This window comes from Ursus arctos, unplaced genomic scaffold (assembly GCF_023065955.2).
Source record: "Ursus arctos isolate Adak ecotype North America unplaced genomic scaffold, UrsArc2.0 scaffold_9, whole genome shotgun sequence".
Classification (NCBI taxonomy): Eukaryota; Metazoa; Chordata; class Mammalia; order Carnivora; family Ursidae; genus Ursus; species Ursus arctos.
In genome coordinates this window covers 67,450,819-67,465,666 of record NW_026623111.1, presented here as the reverse complement: position 1 = coordinate 67,465,666, position 14,848 = coordinate 67,450,819, and the positions used below count along the sequence as shown (strand labels likewise).

Here is a 14,848-nt window from a genome sequence, read left to right as displayed (position 1 = left end):
CTGTAAATAATGCTGCAGTAAACACAGGTGTGCATATATCTTTTTGAATAAGTATTTTCATTTTCTTTGGGTAGATACCCAGAAGCTAAATTACTATATTGTATGGTACTACTGTTTAAAATTTTTTTAAAAATTTTTAAAAAATATTTTATTTATTTATTTGTTAGAGAGAAAGCACACAAGCAAGGAGAGTGGTAGGCAGAGGGAGAAGCAAGCTCCCTGCTGAGCAGAAAGCCTGATGTGGGGCTCAATCCCAGGACTCTGGGATCATGACCTGAGCTGAAGGCAGACGCTTAACCGACTAAGCCACCCAGGGATCCCCTGACTTATCTTTTAGAATAAAGAATTTGGTATCTTCCCTGATTCCTTCAAATAAATTAATCATCACTGGAAAAGTAGGAACTTGTTGGATATCTTTATGCTGATTTTACAGTTTAATGTTTTAAAATTATAGTTTGGAAGGGAGTTAGTTGGGTATTGAATTTTTAAAAATTACTTAGAATTTCTAAAAAAAACCTAATTCAGCCATTCAAATGATTTCTACTTAGGTTCTTATACCTTTTTAAAAATTTAATTTAATTTTTATTTATTTGTTTATTTATTCATTTTTTTAAAGTAGGCTCCGTGCCCAGCATGGAGCCCAATGCAGGGCTTGAACTCACAACACTGAGATCAAGACGTAAGGGGATGTAAGGTAAAATCAAGATTTGGACACTTAACAACTGAGCCACCCACGTGTCCCTAGATTCTTATACCTTTTAATGTCTTAAAAAGGACTGAGGTAAAAGGAAGCCTTCAGAGGCACATTTTGTAATGTACTTTGTACAACACACACAAAGGCTGTTTTCCCCCCCACATTGCAGACAGATTCTAGATATAAAATTAGTGTAATGTTCCCTTGTAAAACACAAAATAAATCATTTAAAATTTTTAATTGGAATTATGTCTGTTTTTTTTGGTTTAAGAACATAAGGAAAAATGAAATCTTTCAGGTTTGAGACTTTGTGGGTTTTTCAGATGTATCTTGGCCTCCCTCTAGTGGTTGCTGAGGCAAGCTGAGCCGAAACCTGAGGTATAGAGCTCATTTCTTTGAATCAAAAATAGGGTTTTGAACATTTAAGCATCAGTTTAAATGACTGGAAAGCATGTAATGAATCTTAGGTTTTGGCATTTCTTTGATACTCAAGTTAATTTGCATTTGTTGTTCCTATCTTTTTTTTTTTTTTTTTTTTAAGATTTTATTTATTTATTTGAGAGAGAGAGACAGAGACAAAGATAGTGAGAGAGAGCAGGAGTGCGGGGAGGAGCAGAGAGAGAGGAAAATCAGGCTCTCCGCTGAGCAGGAGGCCCAACACTGGGGTTGATCTCAGGAGGCTGAGATCATGACCTGAGCTGAGGGCAGCCGCTTAACCCACTGAGCCACCCAGGTGCCCCTCTGTTATTAATATTACTTGAACTTTTCTTGTGTTTATTTTGGTGGTAAGTGTGTGTGTGTGTGTGTGTGTGTGTGTATTCTTTCCCACAAAAAACAGACCCCTGTATCCAGTTATAAATTTTAAGTTTTTATGTCTTATGTAATGTCTTCTGGTACAAATTCTAGGAAAAAGATTTTGTTAATAAATTTTTGGCCAAAACGGAGATTACTGCCAGTTTACAAGGAATCCAGAGGACAGAAGAACATGTTGGAATGAAACTGAGGAGTAGGAGGAGCTTGGGAGAATGGCAGAGTAGGAGGACCCTGAGCTCACCCTGTCCCATGTTTTCAAATAGATATTACACACATCCAAGTCAATGAACTGGAGAGCCATCCGAAGTCTGGCTGAGCAAACTCCACAACTAAATACACAGGAGAAGGGTATTTGAAAGTTTAGGAAGGTCAGAAATGTAGAGGGAGGCTGCCCGCAGAAGGAAGGGAGCTGCGCTGGGAAGAGGCAGAGAAACAGGCCCTCATACCAGGGAGCTCACATGGGAAGACTAATCCCTGTAGCATTAGGCTTTAAAAACCAGTGGGGCTTGAAACCGGAGCTTTGGAGGTCAGCTGACTCAGCCGTGGGCAAGTCTAGAGGGTGAGTGATAGCTGGGTCACCATCCTTAAAGAGACAGCAGCCTGTGTGGAAGCAACATAAGAAAAAGGCATTTTATGTAACACTGGGGGAGGGGGAGCAAATGGGAGACAGACCCATTTATACTCATTCCTGAGCATGTTGGGGGACTTCTCCAAAAATGACAGAACTGGCAGGTGCCATTTTCTTCCTTACACATGCCCCTCCCCCCCATAAACATAGACACCTGCTGGAGGTGGGGCCTCGAAGATACTTGCTACCTAACCTACTCCTAGTACACCACAGCCATGAATTCTCCTGACGACTTGCTGACTCCAAGCCTGCTGATTTCAGCCCTGGGCTCAGGGCAAATTTTGTGAAAGCTGAGTGGGTGCCCTGCCCAGCCACCAGGTGCATAACCACCACCAAGTGCTGTGCACATTTGCCCTGCCACACTTATCTGTGTGCCCCTAGTCATGCTCATGTGTTTCACCCAGCCCCACTCTCCTGGTGTGTGGCTGCCAGGTGCACAGCTGTGGCCATGTTGTGCCCTGCCACTAGCACCAGGCCAAACCACCACATATGCCCAGCAACATGCCCCCAGCCACCACTGGGTGCTGTGCCCAGCCTCATGCCCCCGGCTGCCGGTGTGCAGACCCCAGCCACCACAGCACTTCAGGATATCCAGCGTAGGACTAGTGACCCAGCACACATTTTGCTAACATCACTGTCATGCTCTCAAGTTCCCCAATAGGTACACCCCTCACAGAGCTGGCCTGCCTAGGTTCTGCCAACACCACAGAGAGCAAACACAGCCCACAACAGGCAGAGTCAGTGCAGACAAGTGCACATGAAAGAAAAGTGACTCAGACATAACAGCAGGGCATAAACAACACATATAGGATACTTTCCTGAAGTGCCAGGTTCTGATGGAGGTGACACTGCACTACAGGGCACTCTAGGACCTCCTCTTTAGGAAGTCACTACTTTCAAAAACAGAAGACACAGCTGACTTTCTTAACACACAGAAATAGACATAGAGAGACAGACGGAATGAGGAAACAGAGAAATTTATCCCAAATGAAAGAACAGGACAAGGCCACAGCCAGGGATCTATGTGAAACAGATATAAGTAACATGCCTAATAGAGTTTAAAGCAATGATCATAAGGATACTCACTGGACTTGAGAAAAGAGTGGAAGACATGAGTGAGACCCTTAACACAGAGATATGGAATAACATAGTAGAGATAAAGGGTATAATAAATGAAAATAGAAACCTACTCGATGGAATAAACAGCAGGATGGAAGAAGCAGAGGAACAAATTAGTGACCTAGAAAACAGTAATGGAAATAATCAAGCTGAACAAATGAGAGCAAAGAATTATGCAACATGAGAATAGATGTAGGGAATTCAGGGACTCCATAAAATATAATAACATTTGTATTATAGGAGTCCCAGAAGAAGAGAGAAAAGAGGGCAGAAAATTTATTTGAAGAAATAATAGCTGAAAACTTCCCTAATCTGGGGAAGGAAACACATATCCAGATTCAAGAGGCACAGAGAACTTCTAACAGAATCAACAAAAGCAGACTGACACCAGGACATATTGTAATTAAATTGGCAAAATATAGTGATAAACAAAAAAATTTAAAAACAGCAAGACAAAAAGAAGTCATTAACTTACAAGGGAAAACCCATAAGGCTAGCAGATTTTTCAGCAGAAACTTTTCAAGCCAGAAGGGATTGGCCTGATATATTCAAGGTGCTGAATAGGAAAAATCTGCAGTCAAGAATACTCTATACAGAAAGGCTGTTATTCAGAATAGAAGTAGAGATAAAGAGTTTTCCAGACAAACAAAAACTAAAGGAGTTTGTGACTGTGAAATCAGTTCTGCAAGATATTAAAGGGGATTCTTTGAGTGCAAAGGAGAGACCAAAAGTTTAAGGCAGGAAACACACAAGCAGTAAAAATGAATATTTCTGTAAAAAATCAGTCAAGACTTATAAAATAAAAGGATGTAAAATATAATAACATACTTAAAATGTTGGGAGGAGAGGAAAAAAGAATGGTATCATACTTAAATGACCATCAACTTAATATAGACTGCTATATGCAGAAGAGGTTATATAAAAATCTAATGGTAACCATGTTTCAAAACCCGCTAATAAATATGCAAAGAATAAAGAGAAAGAAATCCAAATATATCACTAAAGAAAATTTTAAAAACATGAAAGACAGACAAGAAAGGATTGGAGAAATCTTCAAAAACAACCACAAACCAGTATTAAAATGGCAATAAATACAGATCTATCAGTAATTACTTTTCATGTAAATGAACTAAACATTCCAATCAAAAGAGGTAGGGTGGCAGAATGGATAAAAAAAGTAAGACCCATGTATATGCTGCCTATAAGAGACCCATTTTAGACTTAAAGACACTAGCAGATTGAAAGTGAGAGGGTAAAGAAACATCTATGATGCAAATGGATGTCAAAAGAAAGCTGTTATAGTAATACTTACATTGAATGAAGTACAGTTTAAAACAAAGACTGTAGCAAGAGACAAAGAAGGACTATATAATCATAAAGGGGACAATCCAACTAGAAGATACAACAATTGTAAATATTAATATACCCAACATGGGAGCATACATACAACAGTTAATAACACATAATGGAAATGATTGATAATAATACAGTAATAGTAGGGATTTTAACTTACATCAGTGGACAGATCATCCAAACAGAACATCAACAAAAAAATGATGGCTTTAAATGACACACTGGACCAGATGGAGTTAACAGATATATTCAGAACATTCCATCCTAGAACAGCAGAATACATGTTCTTTTCAAGTGCACATGGTACGGTCTTTAGAATAGATCACATATTAGCCCACAAAACAAGCCACAACAAATTCAAGAAGATCGAAATCATACCAAGCATATTTTCTGACCACAATGTGGTGAAACTAGAAGTCAACCACAAGACAAAAAATCTGTGAAGACCACAAATACATGGAAGCTAAATAACATGCTAGTAAACAATGAATGGGTCAACTAGGAAATAAAAGAAGAAATAAAAAAGCACATGGAAACAAATGAAAATGAAAACACAATGGTTCAGCACCTTGGGATGCAGCAAAAGTGGGTCTAAGAGGAGAAGTTTATAACAATACAGGTCTCAAGAAACAAGAAAAATCTGAAAAACCTAATCTTGCACCTAAAGGAGCTAGAAAAAGAACAAGAAACAAAACCTAAAACCAATAGAAGGAAAAAATAATAAAGATTAGAGCAAAAATAAATGGTACAGAAACTAAAAAAAAAAAAAAAAAATACAACAGATCAATGAAACCATGAGCTTGTTGTTTGAAAAAATAAATAAAATTGATAAACTTCTAGCCAGACTTATCAAGACGAAAAGAGAAAGGACTCAAATAAGTAAAATCACAAATGAGAGAGGAAAAATGACAACTAATACCACAGAAATACAAATAATCATAAGAGAATATTATGAAAAACCAAATGCCAACAAATCAGAGAAACTACAAGAAATGGATAAATTCCTAGAAACGTATAAACTCCTAAAACTGCAACAGGAGGAAATAAAAAATTTGAGCAGATCAACAACCAGCAAAGAAATTATGTCAGTAATCAAAAAAACTTCCAGGGCGCCGGAGGGGCTCCGTTGGTTAAGCATTTGACTCTTGATTTTGGCTCAGGTTATGATCTCAGGGTTGTGAGATTGAGCCCCACATTGGGCTCTGTACTGGGTGGGGAGTCTGCTTAAGATTCTCTCTCTCTCCATCTCCTTTTGCCCCTCCCCTCTCCTCCATCTAAAAAACAAAACAAAACAAAGCAAAACAAAAAAACTCCTAAACAAAATCCAGGCTTCACAGGTGAATTCCACCAAACATTTACAAAAGAGTTAGTAGCTATTCTTCTTAATCTATTCCAAAAAATAGAAAAGGAAGGACGACTTCCAGATTCATTCTGAGGCCAGTATTACCCTGACACCAAAACCAGATAAAGATAGCACTGAAAAGGAGAACTACAGGCCAATGCCCCTGATAAACATAGATGCAAAAATTCTCAATAAAATACTAGCAAACCGAATTGAACAATATATTTAAAAAAATCATTCACCACCATCAGGTGGGATTTATTCCTTGGGTTGCAAAGGTGGTTTAATATTTGCAGATCAACCAATGTGATACATCACATCAATAGGAGAAAGGATAAGAACCATATGATCATTTTAATAGATGCAGAAAAAGCCTTTGATAAAGTACAACATCCATTTATGATTAAAAGCCCTCAGCAAAATAGGTTTAGAGAAAACATACCTCAACATAATAAAGGCCATCTATGAAAAACCCACAGCTAACATCATCTTCGATGGGGAAAAACTGAGAGCTTTCCCCATAAGATCAGGAACAAGACAAGATGTCCACTATCACCATTTTTATTCAACGAAGTACTGGAACTCCTAGGCACATCAATCAGACAACAAAAAGGTATAAGAGGCATCCAAATTGGTAAGGAAGAAGTAAAACTTTCAGTATTTGCAGATGACAGGATACTATATATAGAAAACCCTAAAGACACCACCAAAAACCTGTTAAAACTGATCAATGAATTTAGTGAAGTCACAGGATACAAAAACGTTGTACAGAAATCTGTTGCATTTCTATATACCAATAACAAAGCAGCAGAAAGAGAAATTAAGAAAACAATTCCATTTACATGTACATCAAAAATAGTAAGATACCTAGGAATAAAACTAACCAAAGAGGTGACAGTCCTGTACTCTGAAAACTATAAAACATTGATGAAACAAATTGAAGGTGACACAACAAAATGGAAAGACATTCCATACTCATGGATTGGAAGAACAAATATTGTTAAAATGTCTATACTTCCCAAAGCAATCTGTACATTTAATGCAATCCTTATCAAAATACTAATAGCATTTTTCACAGAACTAGAACAAACAATCGTAAAATTTGTATGAAGCTACAAAAGATCCCAAAAAGCCAAAGCAGTCTTGAAAAAGAAAATCAAAGCTGGCGGTGTCATGATTCTAGTCTTCAAGTTATATTATAAAGCTATAGTGATCAAAACACTATGGTACTGGCACAAAAATAATCACGTAGATCAATAGAACAGAATAGAAAACCCAGAAACAAACCCCCAATTATATGGTCAATTAATCTTCAACAAAGCAGGAAAGAATATCCAAAGGGAAAAAGACAGTCTCTTCAACAAATGATGTTGGGAAAACTGGACAGCAACATGTAAAAGAATGAAACTGGACCATTTTCTTACACCATACACAAAAATAAATTCAAAATGGATTAAAGACCTAAATATGAGACCTGAGACCATAAAAATCCTAGAAGAGAACACAGGCAGTAACCTCTTTGACATTGGCCATAGCAACTTTTTTCCTATGTGTATGTCAGACATTTTAACAATTTTTTTTTAAGATTTATTTTAGAGAGAGAGAGAGAGAAAGAGTGTGAGTGGGAGGGGCAGAGAGAGAGGGAGAGAGAATCTCAAACAGACTCTGAGATGAGCACAGGCCCTGACATGGGGCTTGATCTCATGACCCCAAGATCATGACCTGAGCTGAAACCAAGAGTTGGATGCTGTGCCACTCAGGTACCCCTAGACATATGTCTTTTGAGGCAAGGGAAACGAAAGCAAAAATAAACTAATGGGACTACATCAAAATGAAAAGTTTCTGCATAGAGAAGGAAACAGCAAAACTAAAAGACAATCTATGGAATGGAAGAAGATATTTGCAAATGACATATCTGGTAAAGGGTTAGTATCCAAAATATATAAAGAACTGATACAACTCAACACCCAAGAAACAAATAACCCAATTGAAAAACGGGCAAAAGACATGATTAGACATTTTTCCAAAGAAGGCATCCAGATGGCCAACGGACGCATGAAAAAATCTTCATCATCATTTACCATCAGGGAAACACAAATCAAAACTACAATGAAATATCATCTCACACCCATGAAAATGGCTAAAATTAACAACACAAGAAACCACAGGTGTTGGCGAGGATGTGGAGAAAGGGGAACCGTCTTGCACTGTTGGTGGGAATGGAAACTGGTATAGCCACTATGGAAAACAGTATGGAGTTTCTTCAAAAAGTTAAAAATAGAAATACCCTAAAATCTAGCAATTGTACTACTGAGCATTTACCCAAAGAATACAAAAATACTAATTCAAAGGGATATACACACCCCAATGTTTATAGCAGCAATGTCCACAATAGCCAAACTACGGAAAGAGCCCAGATGTCCATTGACAGATGAATGGATAAAGAAGATGTTATCCAATGGGATGTCTTAAGTCATCTAGGGTAGTTTGATTCATCCTGTAGGCCAGTCTCAAGGAGACAATACAGGCTATGTTACTTACCAGTCATAGGCTTTGGCACACCAAATTTGATGAATTGTTACTATTTAGGTTTGAACTAACTCCTGAAACACCACTACTGCTATTAATCACTGTATTAGGGTAAGCTAGATTATGCTGGGTGACAACTGTGAAATCTTAGTGACTTATGGCAACAAGATGTATTTCTCAGTTTACACTACATGCCTGCCATGGGTTGGCTGGAGTTCTGCTCAAGTCTCCTTCCTCTGGGATCCATGATGATGGGATAGCCACCATCTGAAACATTGCCTATCACCATGATTGAGGAAAAGAATGAATATGAAAACTGCATACTGACTCTTCTTGAAATAGGGTGTTGGGCTTCTGGATTGTGGCATCTTAATTTTTTTAGGTCTGGGATCCAGGAATAACTAAATCCAGCCTTTCACTAGTAATCCCTTTTTATAAGATCCTGGAAAAAAAAAAAAAGCATTAAGGAAATATACCATGTTTCTGTTGAAGAAGTCCAGTGGGCCAGATTGGATTCTACCAGGAACTGCATTGCATAAGCTATGTTAGCCTGAGCAGTTTAGGACTAAAATGGATTAAATGCCTGTTCTGCTTACTTCCACTCCATAGCAGGGATCTGAATCACATTCCTATTGTTCCATTATACCAAGGAGAGGCTAAAGAGAACATGAGTTACAGGGAAAGGAACTAGAGAGCTTTTGTCTCAAAACCTAGTGGAGAGCTTGTATAGAAGGCATTTCCATTACCAAGTCACATGTGAAGGGAAGCAAGAGAAGCTGGAGAGAGAAAGGGAGCAAGAGCCCACCAGTGGAAAGCATGCATGGTGGCAGATGGCTGGGCTGTCTCAGGAAGGACAAGCTCAAGACCATACCTTACTCCTCTTGGGGATCAGAGGAAGAGAGGTAGGAGGGATATAAAACACATATACACACTCCCTTTTTAAAAAAAATTTCAAAATTTCCAGCCAAGCAGGGCATCCCATAAAACTGTATTTTCATAAACCATTCAGCACCATTCATAGGTAGACACTTAATACTGAAGAGAAAGGCATGAGGAAATGGTGTCTCCTAACCATGGGCTTCCTTATGGGCAGGGTTGGAGTAAAGGAAGAAAATGAACAGGGCTTTGATATAGGCATTCTTTCCCTTTAGGCTTTATTATCTGACAAGAATAACCCTGAACTAAAGCATGTAGATTCATGTAGCATATCAGTTAATAATCTATTTTTATTTCTCAGTGGGAAGGTGTGTCACTTTAATGCTTAGACTTTAAAAAGTTCTTCGTAGGTTGTTGTTTATGCTGATTCCTTATAATTTTATTCTATATTTTTCAAGCATGTACAAGTATTTTTATTTTTCTTAACAGCAGATGAGAAATGGTCTATTTTTTTACCTTACACATAGAGTGTGGCTAGGGATTGTGACTAAGTGTGAATGTCCTCTCCAGCTTCTAATTTGGGTCTCTAACCACTTCCTTTTCAGAAGTATTCTTTTTTTTTTTTTTTCTTAAAGATTTTATTTATTTGACAGAGAGATAGAGGGAGAGAGAGAGCACAAGCAGGGGGAGGGGCAGAGGGAGAGGGAAAAGCAGGCTCCCTGCTGAGTAGGGATCCCAATGTGGGGCTCGATTCCAGGACCCTGGGATCATGACCCAAGCTGAAGGCAGTTGCTTAACCGACTGAGCCACCCAGGCAACCCTCAGCAAGGATTCTTAACAATAAAAAGAAAGCAAACTAATGTCCCAATGAGTATGTTATTTTATTTTTTGCAGACAGTAGTTTCTTAATGGCAGGTACCTCTTTTTTTTATCTTAATAATAGTAAAATTTGATTTAGACATTCAGATATGCAGTTGACAAAATTGGTTCATGAAGTTGTGGTTATGTGTTTATTTCTGAGGGTAAGAGAAGTAAGAATACTGTCTGCAGATTCAGGGTGCAATTACTAAAATAGTTGGAGAGGAACATGCAGATTACCCTCACAGAAGGTCTTGAGAAAGCATGATAAGGATTGGGATCCCATAATACCAGCAGGCAGTTGAGTTGCTGGGAGGGCAGATTTACAAGGTAACATTTTTTTTTCTTTTTTAAAAAAGAATAGCCGTATGACTCAGCAAATTTTTTTAAAGCTTTTATTTATTCATTTGAGAGAGATACAGAGAGCACAAGTATGGGGAGAGGGAGATGGAGAGGGAGAAGCAGACTCCCTGCTGAGTAGGGAGCCCAACATGGGGCCTGATCCCAGGAGCTTGAGATCACTACCTGAGCCGAAGGCAGATGCTTAATTTTGTGAGCCACACAGGCGCCCCTGCAAAGTAGCATTTTTTTTTTTTAAGATTTTTTTTATTTATTTGACAGAGAGAGAGACAGCCAGCGAGAGAGGGAACACAAGCATGGGGAGTGGGAGAGGAAGAAGCAGGCTCTCAGTGGAGGAGCCTGATGCGGGGCTCGATCCCAGAACGGCGGGATCACGCCCTGAGCAGAAGGCAGATGCTTAACAACTGCGCCACCCAGCCACCCCGCAAAGTAGCATTTTTAACATCAGAAGCTGGAGCCAACTCTTTCCCTTCTCTCCTTCTCTTCCCTAGGTTAGCACCTGCTCCTGGGCATCCTCTGTGGACAGAATATTCTTCCTTCTCACCTTTGCCAAATAAAAATATTCCTCTACCCTCATTAGCTCTGTGGTGACGTGGTGGTGGTTCAGTGTGTAGGCTTTGGAGTCAGACTTCACAAGTTCAGCTTGTGATACCACCATGCACATAACTTTGGCAAGTCACTTAATTTCAGTAGGCCTCAGTTTTCTTATTTGGAAAATGACAATAATTTTTTCTTATTTCTTTGTGTAATGATTAAATGAGATACTTAGTGCAAAGTACTTAACAAAATGCTGGGAATATTGTAGGTGTTGAATAAAGGTATGTGCTGTCTCTTTTTAAAATTACTCTATTACTCTTAGGGGTCAAATTTTCCAAGGTAGCTTGATTTTTAAGCAATGTAGACAAAATATAGAATCATGTTTTGCTTTTGGTTCAGGAAATATACAATACCTATTATTTTTGAGAAGAAGTTACCTGAAAACTGCAGTTTAAAAGTACTGTTATCTATGAGGGATGTCAGAGTAAGTTATTTGTCCATTTGATCTTAACCCCTCATACTGGAGCAATGTGTTTGCATTAAAAAACAAGCTTAAAAAGCTCTCTGTGTAGTCTTTACATATCCTAGGTAGTAGCTCAGGATCCTCTTCTTTCTGGTATTTCTCTTTCTTTATTCATTTGTTCCCAGATTGTAATTTGGGCTCCCTTTCTCTGGTCCTGGATTCTGGGATTTGACCCGACTTTGAAAGTTGCTTCTGGCTACTTCAAATTTGATAACCTTCAGCTTTCCTGTCATTTTTGGCCTTAGTACCCCGCCCATCTCCCCGCTCTTCTCATCCCTCTGTATGGGGGTCAAGGCTGATTGCAGGAGTAGACCTAGGCAGCCCTGAGCCGGAGCTGCTGGGAGATGCACTGACTTTTCATTCACCCAGCCTGCGTAAACCAGCATTGCAGTAACCGTGGTGGGCAGGCAGATTCATAATCAGAGCCTCTAGAACTTGGGGGTGGGCTTGGGAGGATATAACAAAGCTCCATGCAATGACAAGAGAGAGCTTTCAGAGGGACACAGTAGGATCTTACCCTGAGCAAATACTTAGCTATCATCAACCACGTGGGTGCCTCTGTTGGGCAGGTGTATATGCCCTTCACTTTGGTTGTGCCACTGTCTTTCCTGCCATGTGTAGCTGTCAGTATGTAAAGTAAACTTAGTTGTTCATCTACTTCTAAGGAACTTGTATCCTATGTCTGTGTCTGTTTTTGTCAGTCATGGTGCCATCATCCTAATGATCACTGTGCCCTATACTAGCCCCTGGTCCACACGATTCCACCCACGCCTGAAAGAGCCTTCAAGACTCTGAGAGGGGGGTCAAGAGTGTAGATACTTCTAGATATTTCTAGAGAGCAATCTACATCTTTCTCTCTATACAGAAACAAACTAACCAAAAAACAAACAAACAGTGGTTTTGAGGACCTAGAGAATTTAGCTAGATAGCACGTCTAGGGACTGTGTCTTTCTCATCTTTGCCCCCCTAACGTCTCTCATAATTTCTGGTACATAGTAGTGCAAGTTTTAGGAGCTGACTAAGTGACACATCGCTTTCCTTCTTAAGTCTTGTCAGGACTCAGCTGAAAATCAACAGGCTGCTGCTAGCAAATGAACTGGCATTGTTCACATTAGAAAAAGGCATCTTCTTTTTTTGGGCATAAGTATTAGAAGAAAACACCCACTTCTGTATGATGATTATAAAAAGGGACTGTCTCTGGGTGGAAAAGCTGGAACAAATGTGCCAAAGAGCTGGCTTGGTATGTGAGAAGCTGGCCTAGTTTCTAGTCTCCCTGTTTGTCCTTTCTGCAGGTGGTCTGGAGATCAAAACAGGAAGATATTTATTTTGGTTTTTTGTTTTTAGATAACCTCTCATTAATTGAACTTAACCCTTCAAAATAGTAGGATTCTCTCTGTAGGGGCAGAACTTGGCCTACTATGTTTAATCTCCCCCGACCCTCTTATTAATACAGTATTTATTTGTCTTCCCTCTGTCAAACCCTGAGCCAACCACTTTCCCCAGGCTGTCTGGGGTGGTATGGGAAAAGGAAGATACAGGGCAGATGAGACATGGGAGAAGGAGCTATGGGAGGTGGAGAGACCGCTCCTTCACATGGCGAAGAGGACGAGGAAGGCCACCATCAGGCAAAAGAGCCCCATGGGCTCCAAGACGGCAAAACCCAGAATGGCATAGGAGAAGAGCTGTTGCTTCAGAGAGGGGTTCCTGACATAACCAAATACAGTCTCAATTCCAGCCTCAGAGCCAGCCACGCCTATCATGGCAGTCCCAGCCCCTGTGAACTTGGCAGCTGTGTCGAAGTCCCTTGAAATGGTGCTGGTTCAGAAGCTGCAGCTAGAAATAAGTGAGGTCAGGGGACATGGGGCTGCAAAGCTGCTGAGGATTTCCTCTGTCAGTGTCTCTGGTGGTTTTAGCACCACTGCAGACAGTGACCCACTCAACAGCTGAAAGTTACTCCTAACCAAGAAGTGGGTGGAGATGAACTTTGCACAGGCATACATTTTCAGGGGATTAGGGGCTGTGGCAGGAGAGCTGCTCCCAGTGCAGAGAAGACAGAGTATGCTTATAACATAGAGGGTCAACCAGGACATGCCCTCCCTTCACTGGCAGATATGAAGAATTGAGGCTCAGGAGAGCCTCTGCCAAGTTTGCTTAGTTCTTTCTCCCAAAGTGCACAATAATATATACTTATTTTCTTTCCCTTGGGATGAATAAATGAGGACATGGGGAGGGAGGCCAACAGTATTATTGTTGCAGGATAGAATCATGAGACTAGGAGAAAGGAGGTTCTCTGTAAAGCAAGTACTGAGTGTTTTCTGAATGAATGGATGTGTTTTAAGAAGAGGCAGATGTGCTGTTTATTATCAAAATGTAGTTAGGAAAAAACAATAGTAGAATACTCAGGAGGGAAGTTATGTAGGTTAAATGAATGTTTGGTGACTTGCTGATATATTGTGAGTGTGTAAATCATACCTGGTTTGTTATTTGAGTTTTATTAAACCTTGAGATTAGAGGTAGGGGGTTTGACTATGATAGAGGAACAGAAAAAGGGCATTTGAAGGGGTTAACTGTTCGGAGAGTAAGTTGGAAATTACTCAAGATATGTTGATTTTGGTAGAGAAAGGTTAATCGACTCATTTGGAAACCATTCAAATTTGACTAGAGAGAAGGAGATAAGGAGTTAGAGCAATGATTTCATAACTTGGGTATATCTCTAGTGGAAGTAATAACAATTAACTTTTATTTCTTGGAAGGAGGAAAAAGAGGTAAGCCTATAAATTCTCAAGTTGCTGCTTTGGAAGGAGAAATCCTTTCCTTTCTGGTATTAGTCAGAATGTTGCACAAGAGACTGATAGAAGAAATAGGAGGTTTATTTTTGGGCCTTTTTTGGGGACTCAGTGTGTATGTATGTTGTCTTGTTTATTACACTCTATTACATTAATTAGGATTATTTCGTGTTTATAAATGAATCAATTCATATTAGTTTATCAGCTTAATCAAGCATTTTGAGGTTGTAAAAATGTGAACAAAATGAGTTTTGATGGTGGAGAAAAGATCAGCTGTTGGCTGGGTAGTGGGTGACAGTGGGATAAAGATGGGTAACCAGGAGGCAGGGTGAGAGTAGTACCTACTTGGAGGTATTTAAATCTATATTAATTATCGTTTGCTGCATAAACAATTACTTCAGCGCTTAGTGGTTTAAAACACGAAGGTATG

At 39.5% G+C, this 14,848-nt stretch overlaps 1 protein-coding gene and 1 pseudogene across 6 annotated transcripts in view; one reads left to right on the top strand and one right to left on the bottom strand.

Annotated features, from left to right (window-relative positions):
* Nucleotides 1-14,848, top strand: part of MAPK10 (mitogen-activated protein kinase 10) — a 531,796-nt gene that overhangs the window by 79,265 nt on the left and 437,683 nt on the right. The gene's annotated exons all lie outside the window — the stretch shown is intronic.
* LOC113263182 (ATP synthase F(0) complex subunit C2, mitochondrial-like) lies at nucleotides 13,176-13,683 on the bottom strand (annotated as a pseudogene).